This window comes from Dreissena polymorpha, chromosome 2 (genome assembly GCF_020536995.1).
Source record: "Dreissena polymorpha isolate Duluth1 chromosome 2, UMN_Dpol_1.0, whole genome shotgun sequence".
NCBI lineage: Eukaryota > Metazoa > Mollusca > Bivalvia > Myida > Dreissenidae > Dreissena > Dreissena polymorpha.
This window is the reverse complement of record NC_068356.1, coordinates 37250694-37263062: the sequence shown is the minus strand read 5'-3', so window position 1 is coordinate 37263062 and position 12369 is coordinate 37250694. Positions and strand designations below refer to the sequence as shown.

Here is a 12369-nt window from a genome sequence, read left to right as displayed (position 1 = left end):
ATTCTTTGCAGACGTTGAAAAGGCATTCGATTCGCTTGATCATTCATTTATGTTCTCTTGCTTAGAAAATATGAACTTTGGTGAAAGTCTCATTCAATGGGTAAAACTATTCTATACCGATATTCACAGTATAATCATCAACAATGGCTTCTTTTCAAACAGTTTTAACATCGAACGAGGGGTTCGACAAGGATGTCCACTCTCATCATCGCTTTTTATTATCTGCATCGAGTATCTATCACATCACATCCAATCAAATAAACACATAAAAGGCATATCACTAGAACCTGACGAAGAAATCAAACAATCCCTATTTGCTGACGATGCAACTTATTTTTTAAATAACAATTACGATTCTTTCCATAACCTAATAGAATCGCTTACCCTTTACGGAATGACATCGGGTCTTAAACTAAACAAAAGTAAATGTACTGTGCTACGAGTAGGTAAATTAAAACAAAGTAATGTTCAATATAAAAAAGAAATGAAATTTAATTGGACATCCGATGAAGCCACAACGTTAGGAATTACATTCACAAATAATGAAAAGGATACAGTTCTTAAAAACATAATACCTAAATTACAGAATTTTAAAAACTGCTTAAAATCATGGCATCATCGTAAACTTACACTATTCGGAAAAAACACAGTATTGAAAACGTTTGCACTTCCTAAATTAATATATGTATTAACAGTTCTCCCAAATCCACCAAATGATGTTATTAACGATATAAAGTCAGCAATATTTAATTTCATATGGGACGGTAAGCCTGATAAAATAAAAAGAACTCAGTTAATTCAATCTGTAGAAAATGGAGGTATCCAATTAACGAACATTGACTCATTCATGAATGCAATCAAATGCAGCTGGGTTAAACGATACCTAGATAATACCAATACGAGTAAATGGAAATTATTCTACCAGAAAATCCTAAAAAAATATGGTGACTCCTTACTCTTTGAATGTAACATCAGCAATACTATCTTACATGAAATTGCAAACGAAAATATATTTCTGTCTGATGTTCTATCAGCGTGGAGTGAGGTCACTCATAACTTAGAGACCCAAACCAGCAGTAAAACAATTTTATGGAACAATAAAGACATAACTTCAAACAATAAGACGTTTTTCTATAAAGACTGGTTTGAACGAAGCATTAAATATGTCGACCAATTATATGACTACAGAATTAAGTATTTCTACTCTTTTGATAATATATGCTACGGAATACCTTCAAATAATTTTCTAAAGTACTACACACTTATCAAAAGCGTACCCATACATATTAAATCTGAAATCAATACAAATAATACACCATGTACTCAAACAACTTTTGTAGAAAACATACTTGGAAGAAAAAACAAAACAAATAAAATATTTTACACACTACAAATTAAAAACCCTACAGAAAACTCCAAAATCCAAAATAAATGGCAAGTCCTTTTTGGAGAAAATGAACTAAATTGGAAACACATATTTACCATGCCATATAAAGCAACTATTGAAAGCACACTGCGAAACTTTCAATATAAATACATCCATAGAATTATAGCTACAAATAAATATCTCTTTAAATGTAAATTATCTAACTCAAATCTGTGTGATTTCTGCAGTGAAAACATTGAAACTATAGAACATCTTTTTTGGGAGTGCAAACACATCCAGCCTATTTGGAATCAATTAATATCTTTTCTTGAACAACATCAACTAAACGTTAAACTATCTTTCTTAAATGTAAGTTTCGGAATTAACTCATTGAAATCAATAGACTGTAATAATATTGTGAATTTTATGGTTATATTGATGAAATATTTTATCTTAAACATGAAGTACAAAAAACAAGTACCAAATTTTAATTGTTTTGTCCATAGTCTTAAACTAAAAATCGAGATTGAGAAAGAAATAGCCCTCAGTAATGACACATTACAAATCTTTGAACAAAAATGGAATCGGATTAAATTCTCATAATGTTTTGTCCACATTACAAATCTTTGAACAAAAATGGAATCGGATTAAATTCTCATAATGTTTTGTCCACTTATATACATTTCACTCTAATGTTAGTTTATCTCTCTAAAATAGTTGTGTTTATTTTTTTTTTTTTAATTCTTATTTTCAATCAGATAAGATCATTGTGAATATACAACAAAACACACAAGTCCAGTATGTTTTTCTTCCAACTTTATACAACTCATCATTTTCCATAACTATTCCTCTGTTGTCCTTTTCTTTTCTCTCTAAATATATATATATATATATATATATATATATATATATATATATATATATATATTAGCATATCTTGTATAACATGTCTGAACTATATTGCTTTGTACAATCACTATGTTGTATGATCATATACATGTTAACATTGTATGTATGAAATTGAATATAAAAAAAAGATATATTTGTATACAAGTGACATTTATTGGAATAAATAAATAATCATATTTTAAAGATTTCATTCAAACAATCTTTACATTTTAAGAACGTCACAAGCGAGATTATTGGCAATTAGTCCATAGGAGTCGCATTATGTCAAAATGGGTCTTATGCCGGAGAGCGTAGCTCCAGACCAGCCTGCGCAATCCCCAGTCTGCCCAGGAGCTACCATGTCCACTATAAAGTCACGCAAGGTTTCGCGGTCTTATCAGAGGACAGGATTGTTCCTGGCTAGAATACGCAATTGCACAGACTAGTCTGAAGCTACGGTGTCCGCATGTGGCATAATACCCAAGTTCGCATGACGCGGCACAAATGCACGTCTTTTAACTTTGATTCTGATTAATAAAAGAATAAAGTATTGAATCAGTAAACGTAATTTTAATGCATTATCCAGAAGAATTTCAATAATAATCTAGTGTGAAGTGGCACAATACATTGACTTAACATGCGGCGCCAATCTATCTGCAAACCAAGCATAGAACGGTTCAAAGACGCACGCAGAAAATGTAATATGTTTTGAAATGGCTACCCATAACTTAATATGTTGATACAACACTATACATCTATAAATGTAACATGTCTTTTCAAATTTAAAAGCAAATAATTGTTATTTTATGGCGACATGTATCCAATATCCAACCAAAACTGATTAAATGGTTATATGCAATGGTTATATACAATATAATATATATAGCTATATATATAACAGGCTGACAATTATTTCAAATAGTCTTAAACATACATGTTGATTTCTTGATTTTGGTAATCGCATTAATTTCATTTAACAGTTTACAATTGAATGTAAAGCCGAAGTCGTTTCAGTCATTGCGTGAAAATTCTTAAAGAAATCGTGCATTATTTCAAGTCCCTTAGTGAAAAAGTCATTTCACGAAAATCCTGAATTCGAGAAATTCGTAGTTTGGCCGATTTTATGTAACATCTTTACCGTGTGCGTTGTAATTTCCCTTAAAATTGTTTGCTATGCTCCAGAATTATCATTCTTCTATGATTATACAGAAAATTGGTCTACTTTAACCGTAATAACTACATAAATATACATGCTCTGAAAGTAATACCATGATTATTATAGAACACCCAATTACTGTCGTACGTTATTTTTTAGGCATGTTCATTGTTACGAAAAGTCTCGAAATTATTTAAATTGCAAAAAGTTATTGTTCACAGAAAACACATTATATCTGTTGTTCACAAGTGTAATTATACTTACAGTAGCCATGCAGTTCAGACCTCATGCCAGTGTCCCCCAAAACCTACGACAAAAAAACACATTGTGGTCTGTATAGCGCACACATAAAGACACAAAACGACAAGCGTCACATTCATTTAGAACATGTCTTATTTTCTCAAATGTCTATCGCGAAAATGTTTATAACCCCGAAGTTATCCTTACTTATATGTTGTTCAAACCTGACCATAATATAGAGACTAAGCACGAATAAGTGTTCATTCAAAGATAAGAGACAATTATGTATTTTTCGTTTATTTATTTCTGAGAAAGCACCAAAACCACAAGGCAAAATTAAGCTTTGCGTGGCCCTTTTTAAATACGAAATTCACGTGTTCACGAAGTTAAATACAACCATTTTGAATGAAAACGAAAGAAAATGAAATATAATTAATATTAAACATAGAAGAACAATGTAAATGTAAATAAACGTAAAGTGATTGATTGTCTGTTTATCGACGCTGGTGGCCTATTATCCATGAACTGGGTTACAAGCTCCACTGCCCAACCTGTCCTTCGCCAATAAATTTACATCATATCCAAATATCTGATTCCGAGATTGAAACGTTGTTTATTGCTGCCAACAATTACGACAATTAATGGCACCGCCAATTCAATAGTATATGTAGATATGCAAATTTAATAAATATTCACCTTATATTTCCGGACATTGGCAGCTGTAACCTTCTGGTCACAAGTAATGCCGGGCGCAACAATGAAATACAATCCTGAGTGTGCGTTAAATAGCTGCAATTAATAGCATATTAACAAATAATACTCTGTTGTGTGTCGCAGTAAGTGGCTTATTGGGTGCCGCATTGCGGCGGTCGATATGGAATGATAATTGTGATTGTGCCCTAGTGGGATGGGTTATTTTATTGTATACGTATTTTTACTTTTTTCCTCAATCTAATGAATTACCGGTATGTTTAAATGAATAAATATAATTATTGTAACATTAACGTTTTTTTTCATGATTCTTTATGCAATCTTATACTTTTAAGCAACGTGTTTCTTCCGCTTATGCTGCTGCCAGTCTCAACAGTGAATTAGGTTAAGAAAATCAAGATCGAGTGTTACAAAGATTGAGGGCAAGTCAAACCGGCCACAGGTAAAACTGGCCTTATCAGAAGTTTAAGAAATGAAAATGTTCCATTAATAAGTATGATGTTTGTCTTTATCGTGTTGACTATTTAACGCATGTAATGATTATAGTTAACCCTGGTTTCTGTTTATTTTTATTTGGCGTAGCGCTAGGTCAGTTTTTTTATTCTGCCACCGAGCTTTAGAAGAGCGACCTGGCAAATTTCCTGCCTAAGATTGACGATAACATCGACAAATAAAAAAGAAGAAGCGTTAATAGAATGAGGCTTAAAAGTTTCGCGAATAAAACGGGGCATAAAAAAGGAAGAAACATAAAAGGCTGGGCAAAAAATATTGAAGGGTCGTGGTAAGTTCAATTCTACTTTAACGCCATATCTAAAATATCTAGTGTTAATTGAACACGTTTGATTTATTAAGTAGTACTATGCCCATGATGATGATATACATTTGACTGAGTTTATCCGTTTTTACCCTTAAACAATGTTGCTTCTCTTGTTTGTCTAAAATATACACTTACTTACAAAACTTAACCAGTTTTGTTTATCGTCTGTTGTGATTCCATCATAAAAAGGATGCAGTTGATCAGTCACTTATACTTCGGCTGCTTTCCTGTCAACGTCATTCTTAATTAGATACTAGTACAATTAGTAACGAAACATGTGTTCTGTTGAGGCAAATTATCACGTCTTATATTGTTTTAATTGTATCTCAGTAATAACTATAAAATTGCGCCACTTTGATGCCTCGCATCAGTTGCATTAATGAATAGCAGTAAATGATGATGCAAGTACTATGGATGGTCATAAGTAAATGAGAGCATGCAATTTTGTAAAGATGTTTTTAACTTTTAACAAAATATGTCCATGTTGTTGTTCTTCGCGTTATCACCATTCATCAATCGAACTATTTAAATGCGAAATTAATCTCACAATCTCGCTCCTAAATTTCCCAACCTCGAATTTTAATCGCACAATATATGTATACAATTATAAATATGAATAAAATTAAATGATTAGTATAGACATTTATATTATATAATGCACAACAATAGACCGATGAAATTCGAAGATAACACCTTGAGTCTGGGCTCCTTCTTCACTTGAGCTTTGGAACATGTGATGAGAAAACAATAAAGATTACATAAACACTAAAACACCTATATGAACCAACTTTCTCTGACGAATTGCATGGCAATACATGACATGCATGAGAATCGCAAGAGAACAGCAGATTAACGTATACACTGGGGGCTGACGAGGTCAAAGCGTAGTCCGTTTCGCTACGACGTCGGGTATATGTTTTACTACGAAAACATTGTGTAAATACACTACTTAATCAGGCGAGCTTCATCTTTTCTGGTGTTTATGGATTAGAGAACGGAACATCCAGTAATGGTAGGTACTTATTTTCAATAACAAACTAATAACAAATGCGCGTAGTTGCATCATTTTGAGCTAATATCGAAATATTTCGATTTGAAGCAATGCATAAGGTGGTTATTCTGTGAAAATATCCAATTACGGTAACTTAAATGAAATAAAACTACATGTTACTTTGATTCAGTGAACATTTCACATTTTAAAGTACAAAACAGGTTACGAACATATATTTTAATCATTCAAATGCTTTGTTTCGAAGGAAATTACAAGTCGCTTTATGTATAGGTTTCGCACAGAGTATGTATTGGTTGCGCAACGAAGTACAAATATAATGTGTAGGTTGCTCAACGAAGATTCTGTGTTCATTTCAGGACATATCACATGCAGTTTGCAGTTACTGCAGACTGCTATTTTCCAGTGCAAAAGATGCCGTGCTTCACTGTGCGCATTAACATCCAAACGAAAAAGTTGAACTCGGTGAAAGCCGGCACAGTCCCGGCAGAGCCCCGGTATACCGTCACTACGCCGGCACTTACCGGGGCTATAACGGCATCAAACTCCGGCAGAGCTGCGGCAACGCCCCGGTTTAACCGTGGACAACCGGGGCTCCACCGGGAAAGTATTCAAATGTTTAATACATCCGTGATGAACCAGGAGTTACCGGGAAGGACCGGCAATGACCGGCTTGGCACTGGAAACAACCGGGACTTCACCGGAAAAAACCGGGACGGCACCGTCAGAGCACCGGTTTACTTATGTGACGTAGCTATAAAGAGACTCTGCCGGCATTCACCGGGGCTCCACCGGGGCATTGCCGTGCCTCTGCTGGAGTGTGTTTGGGCACCGGTGGAGCTAAGGTGCCGTCCCGATTCTTCCCGGTACAGTCCCGGTTGTTCCCGGTGCCACGCCGGTCGTTGCCGATCCTACTTGGTGACTCCCTGTTCATCCCGGAGGTATTAAACATTTTAATACTTCCCCGGTGGAGCCCCGGTGGTCCCCGGTCGTCCACGGTTCATCCCGGTGGAGCACCGGATCATCCCGGTAGGGCCCCGGTTCATCCCGGTAGATGCCTGATCACGCACTGGGGCTCCGCCGGCATCATAGTGAGACTGGGCCTTAACCGCATTGTAACACGAGGTAAATTTACCGGCCGTCATGTACGCAGTAAACAATAACCTGTGACAGAAACCCACTGCCACACCTTTACAACAATATACTTGTTATGCAATTGCGGATTTGTGCCATTGGGGTTCTACTTTCCACACCTTACGGCTGTTACAGGTGTGGATTTTACAGGTAAAATCATGTATACGAACATGAAATTCATCTCAAAATTAGTTGACGATAACCGATTTTCAAGAAAATCGCTTTGATATATACAATGTAAAAATCAAATCCGTATATGATAAATAATGATCGAAGTTGGGACATGGGATTTACTTTGACATAAGCAGCGTTTCGAGATAAGCGAGTTGGGGATAACGAGAATCGAATGTTATTTGATAAAGAGTACCGTATGCTGAAAACCTATCGTCGCTCTCTATCAAAATAAGCGTGTAAGGGATTGTCACTAGAAGAAGATGCGTCATTTTTATTGAGACCGACGACATAAGGTTCTCGACTCTCAACTGTCGTCATATATATGGATTTTCGTTTCCTTTGGCCTTGTCGTGAATTTAATTATATCATAATAATGTGCATTACCATGTTGACTGTGCGCTTCGGATCATGTTGTGCCGTTGTTACTACCTCTTTCTCAAAGGAAACATCCAGCCACTCAATGACTCTATATTAAAAAAAAACTTCTCTTTATTTTGCCCTCGAGAGATAACCAATACGTCTTCTGTGAGAAACGCATACATGCTAAAGCGTTGTCGTAGCGAGGCATATACGTATACTGTCAGAGACATGATCACGCCTAATAAAAGTAATAATAATAGCCTTTACTTCTGATAACTGGGTCACCCTACATATTTCTAAACACACAAGTGGCTTCACGATACATAGATCAATTTGGAAATTGTAAAATTGTGTCATTTAACACAGTTGTAAACCTAAATTGCATTTTTTTTAAGTGAAACTTTACTTCGGTTTGATAAATCAGCGGTATATTTCATGTTAACCGCATAAACCAGACACATCTTGGATTATAATTTGATGTAACAGACCTATGAAATTTCATTGTGCTTAAATTCAGAGTTTTGTCAGTAGAAAAGCATAATCTTACATGTTTTAAACACAATTTTCTACTAATCCGTTATCGATGTCATGTGTATTTTAACAATGTTTTCGTAGTAAAACATATACCCGACGTCGTAGCGAAACGGACTACGCTTTGACCTCGTCAGCCCCCAGTGGGCACCCCCCCCCCCCCCCCCAGTGGCATATAATCGTGGACACTTTATTACATGAAGTGCGCACACTAGAACCGTTGAATGTCAATTTTATGAAGCCAAAATCATAAAGAAAACTGAAGTGAATATAAATAAATATATAACGTTTGATAAGGCGATAATGACAAGACCAACAAAGTTAGGTTAATGTGATAAGCATAAACAATAGAAATAAAATGATGCCTGCGGACAATTTATGTTACTTAATACAAATAATATAGTTATCTAGTAATCACAATAAAAACAATGTTATAATCAGTTAACATTAATTGAGCAAATATGCCAATGTCGCTGATAACCACTATCTAAATATGGTCCTCTTATACCATGCATACCGCATTAAATATGACGATTGACTGTAAAAAGATTAAGATCAAGACCGGTTAATTTCCACCAAACATAAATTGTTAAATAGCATTAAACTATCAACATAAAATATGAAACTGTTGTGTTCAATAATACGTCTTGTAATAAGGTGAACGCTTACTGCGCGAGATAGAAAGGCCAGCATGTGCTCTTGATGGCATGCGTTCGAATTAAAATAAATTCAGTCGGAAATCGCGGATCATCGACCGCTTACTGTTGAGCTATCAAATCAACAACATCGCAACACCTTTATTAACGAGATTTTTATTAAGAACATAACGATCCGACATAAAACAACGATAGAATATATTTATGGCGTAACCCCGGATGCCCGCGAATTGACACAATTTTATGGCTTTAATATCACTGAGTTATTTGAAAACACAAAGGGTTACTTTTTAATACGTCATTTAACGAATATTGATTCGGAAATCTAATGACTCTACCAATAAATGATCAACGCGTGCAAGCGTCATTGCGTGTTTCCAAACGTGCATTGACGACCGCGAGCCTGGAAATTGGTTGATGGAAACATTGCAGCGCATGTAGAAATTCCGAAACACTATACTAGATCGCTATCTAGGCATTATTTTCTTTGTCTCTCGCGCTTTGATTTATATAAACATATTATCGGAACCATTAAAAAAAATTGAAAGTTAAGTACAGCTTTCCCTTAATGGAGCTTTGCGAAAGCAATCCCTGCACAACATTTAATCGACACTTAACTTGTAATACATATTTATTACCTTATTATCTAGTGTGGAACACCATCTCAACTCCACAAAGATAAGCACCACGTGAAAGCCGATGATATATGGAACCCAAGTCTTCATTTTTATTTAAGACGAAAAACTGCAGTCCGCAGAGATTCAGCTCCTCTATGACTGTTGCAGCAACAGTTTGAGCGTTTAAAAGCACCTGTCTTGGATATTTCATGCATCACGTCGAATAATCGCTTGGGCGAGCAACCGATTGTCGCACACTAGTGAATTATAAGTTATTAATTGGTATTAAATGGCCTTGCCATTTCATGGCCCGACGATGTTTTACATTGTTACATCCATATACTTTTGTCAAAAAATATTAACACGATCGTTGTTAGGAGTGTGAAATGTGATGTAGATAGCGTGTTCATTGACGTGCTGACGTAAGCCAATATGCATGATGACAGCGATGTAGCATCGAGGGTTTTCCCTCTACCTGTCTTCTGGGTTACACCTAATTCCAGGCTGGGCGTTTTTTCGCATACCATGCAAATATGCTGTCGTGTTAATGCCGATGCATGAAGTCACGCTACATATACATGTACATGTTTACGAATCTTTAAACAAGATGCAACAAGCTACATATACAGCAGATTGTAAAGTGTCAAGATAACGCTGTATTTTCCGAAATTTGTTTATTTCTCTCGCTTCACTTAATAATTTTTACTCTGTTTCAATTTGCACAAAAACTTAATGAAATGTCAATGTGGAAAAACGAAAACTCCAAAGAGTCCGACATAAATCGACGGTACTATTATTACCACCGAAATATAAACAAGCGCTATTTCTGAAAAGCTAGACTAAAATTGAAAGTAAAATACCGATAAACTTTAAGATATCCTCAATCTTTTTTATCAATGATAATTGCTAATGTACTAGTATATCTTTCGAAAAGTATGCGTTTATTTGCAAAACAACTACCGGTATATACTTTAACATATTGAGCATCTATAAAATGGCTGTGTAACCATATCCTATGAGACGGGGACAAAGCCACTGCCTTTTAGACGCCTTTTCAACAGGGTAACACATAAGGCGTGTTATTTTTAAAGTGCCGTTTGAATCATTTATTCACAATCAACACGAGATTTAAAATGGCAATACTGTTGAGCACTGAACTTAATCTTTAGCTCTTATATGGAAAGAGGCATTGCACTCAGCATTTCAAGCTTCTATGGCGTGATACGTCGTCTGTATTCACCTGAGACGTTAAATGTTGTAAATTATTTTAAAAGTAAATGATTTATGGCGAGGTAACGGACCGCAAAAGCTCGGACTGAAGAACGAAAACTCCGTGTCGCCAGTGTGACATTTATTTTGAGCTGACCGCAAGCAGGCTAAACAAACATGAACAAATCACAATTTGGAATATGGACTGAAATGAATCGCGATTATTAATTAGGACTTTTTAAAACAAATATTATCGAATCAGGGATTCAAAGGCTTGCGCTAAATTTATTACTAATTGGTACAAGGTGTTCCGATAACTTGCTGCATACAGTGCTTATATCAACGTCGATGAACTTAAAAGAAACAAAAATGCCCTAAAGTGGACATGGTTGTTCACCAGGTGTCACAGATATGCATCACTGCGGTGTATCACGACGACATAATGACACACATAAATTGGACAAACACAATGGCTGCACTAGTGCTCGATTTAGGGTCAAAATCTCATGTATGGTTTGTGTTTGTTGAGTCGTGAGTCCATTTTGAGTCACGTAAAAAAGAGATTGCGTGAAATATCTTGATTAAGCTTTTGCACATGATGCAGTTCGTTACGGTAAAAAGCTTTGACATAGTCACCATGGTTTTGCTGATCGAACATTCGAAAAAAACACAAATTATATTGTAATTCATCTTAACTCGATACGTTTTTATAAAAACAATAAATATGTTGTCCTATATATATTTATATTGTTTCTAAGTAACACAAAATACTTTATTAGGATTGACAATTTTGATTTTTTTTCACAAACGGCGATCTAAATCGTCATATAAAGTAACTTGGCCCGCAATGACTTTTTAAGAGTGTTTACAGGATGCAAATGTTGCAATTGGAGCGTCAAATCAGAATACACGACTCATTTCTTTTAAGATTGAGTGTTGACATTATCAACACAATCGATTATTTATATTTAAAGACAATTTAACATTTAATAAACAAGCATCAAATCAAAATGAAACAGGCGGCTGACATGGCAGATTGGCTCACGGGGAATCCTATGTTGTACACTAAGAGCGAGAAGAAATACAAAAACGCGGCGAAGAAGACAGGCCTTTGGAATCGATAGGCAGCAGAGCTTCATCTTGAGTCGGAGCTAATGTTGAAGACCTGGTAGACTGTAAAGGAAGAAGAGAAGCTCGACAACAAAGTTCCTAATGCAGAACTTTGTAATCCTAGCGTTTAACATAGCAAGAAAAAATGGCATATCAATATGTAGTGTGAGTATAAATTTATATTGCTCGTGTGGTGTGTTGCCATTTTTATTAAAGGATGTTATTTGTATCCTGTCATTTGCGATATTTACTGTCGGATAATGGGCTGTTGGATAAACTAAGTGATATACGGTTAGTTGAAACGTGACTTTTGTATTACATGTACCTATATCACATGCCGGAACTAACTGATGACGGTTGCTATAATGTTTAATCGACGAAGTAAGTTTTA

The 12369-nt window shown here is 35.4% G+C and overlaps 2 protein-coding genes across 3 annotated transcripts in view; both read right to left on the bottom strand.

The window, feature by feature from the left end:
• The window catches only part of LOC127866634 (tryptase-like), a 204523-nt gene extending 200648 nt beyond the window's left edge, over positions 1-3875 (bottom strand). The window contains exon 1 of the mRNA XM_052407338.1: positions 3858-3875. The gene's annotated coding sequence lies outside the window, so the exon portion shown is untranslated. The remainder of the gene's footprint in view (positions 1-3857) is intronic.
• LOC127866632 (venom prothrombin activator nigrarin-D-like) overlaps positions 1-12369 on the bottom strand; it is a 163439-nt gene that overhangs the window by 113672 nt on the left and 37398 nt on the right. The window lies entirely within an intron of this gene.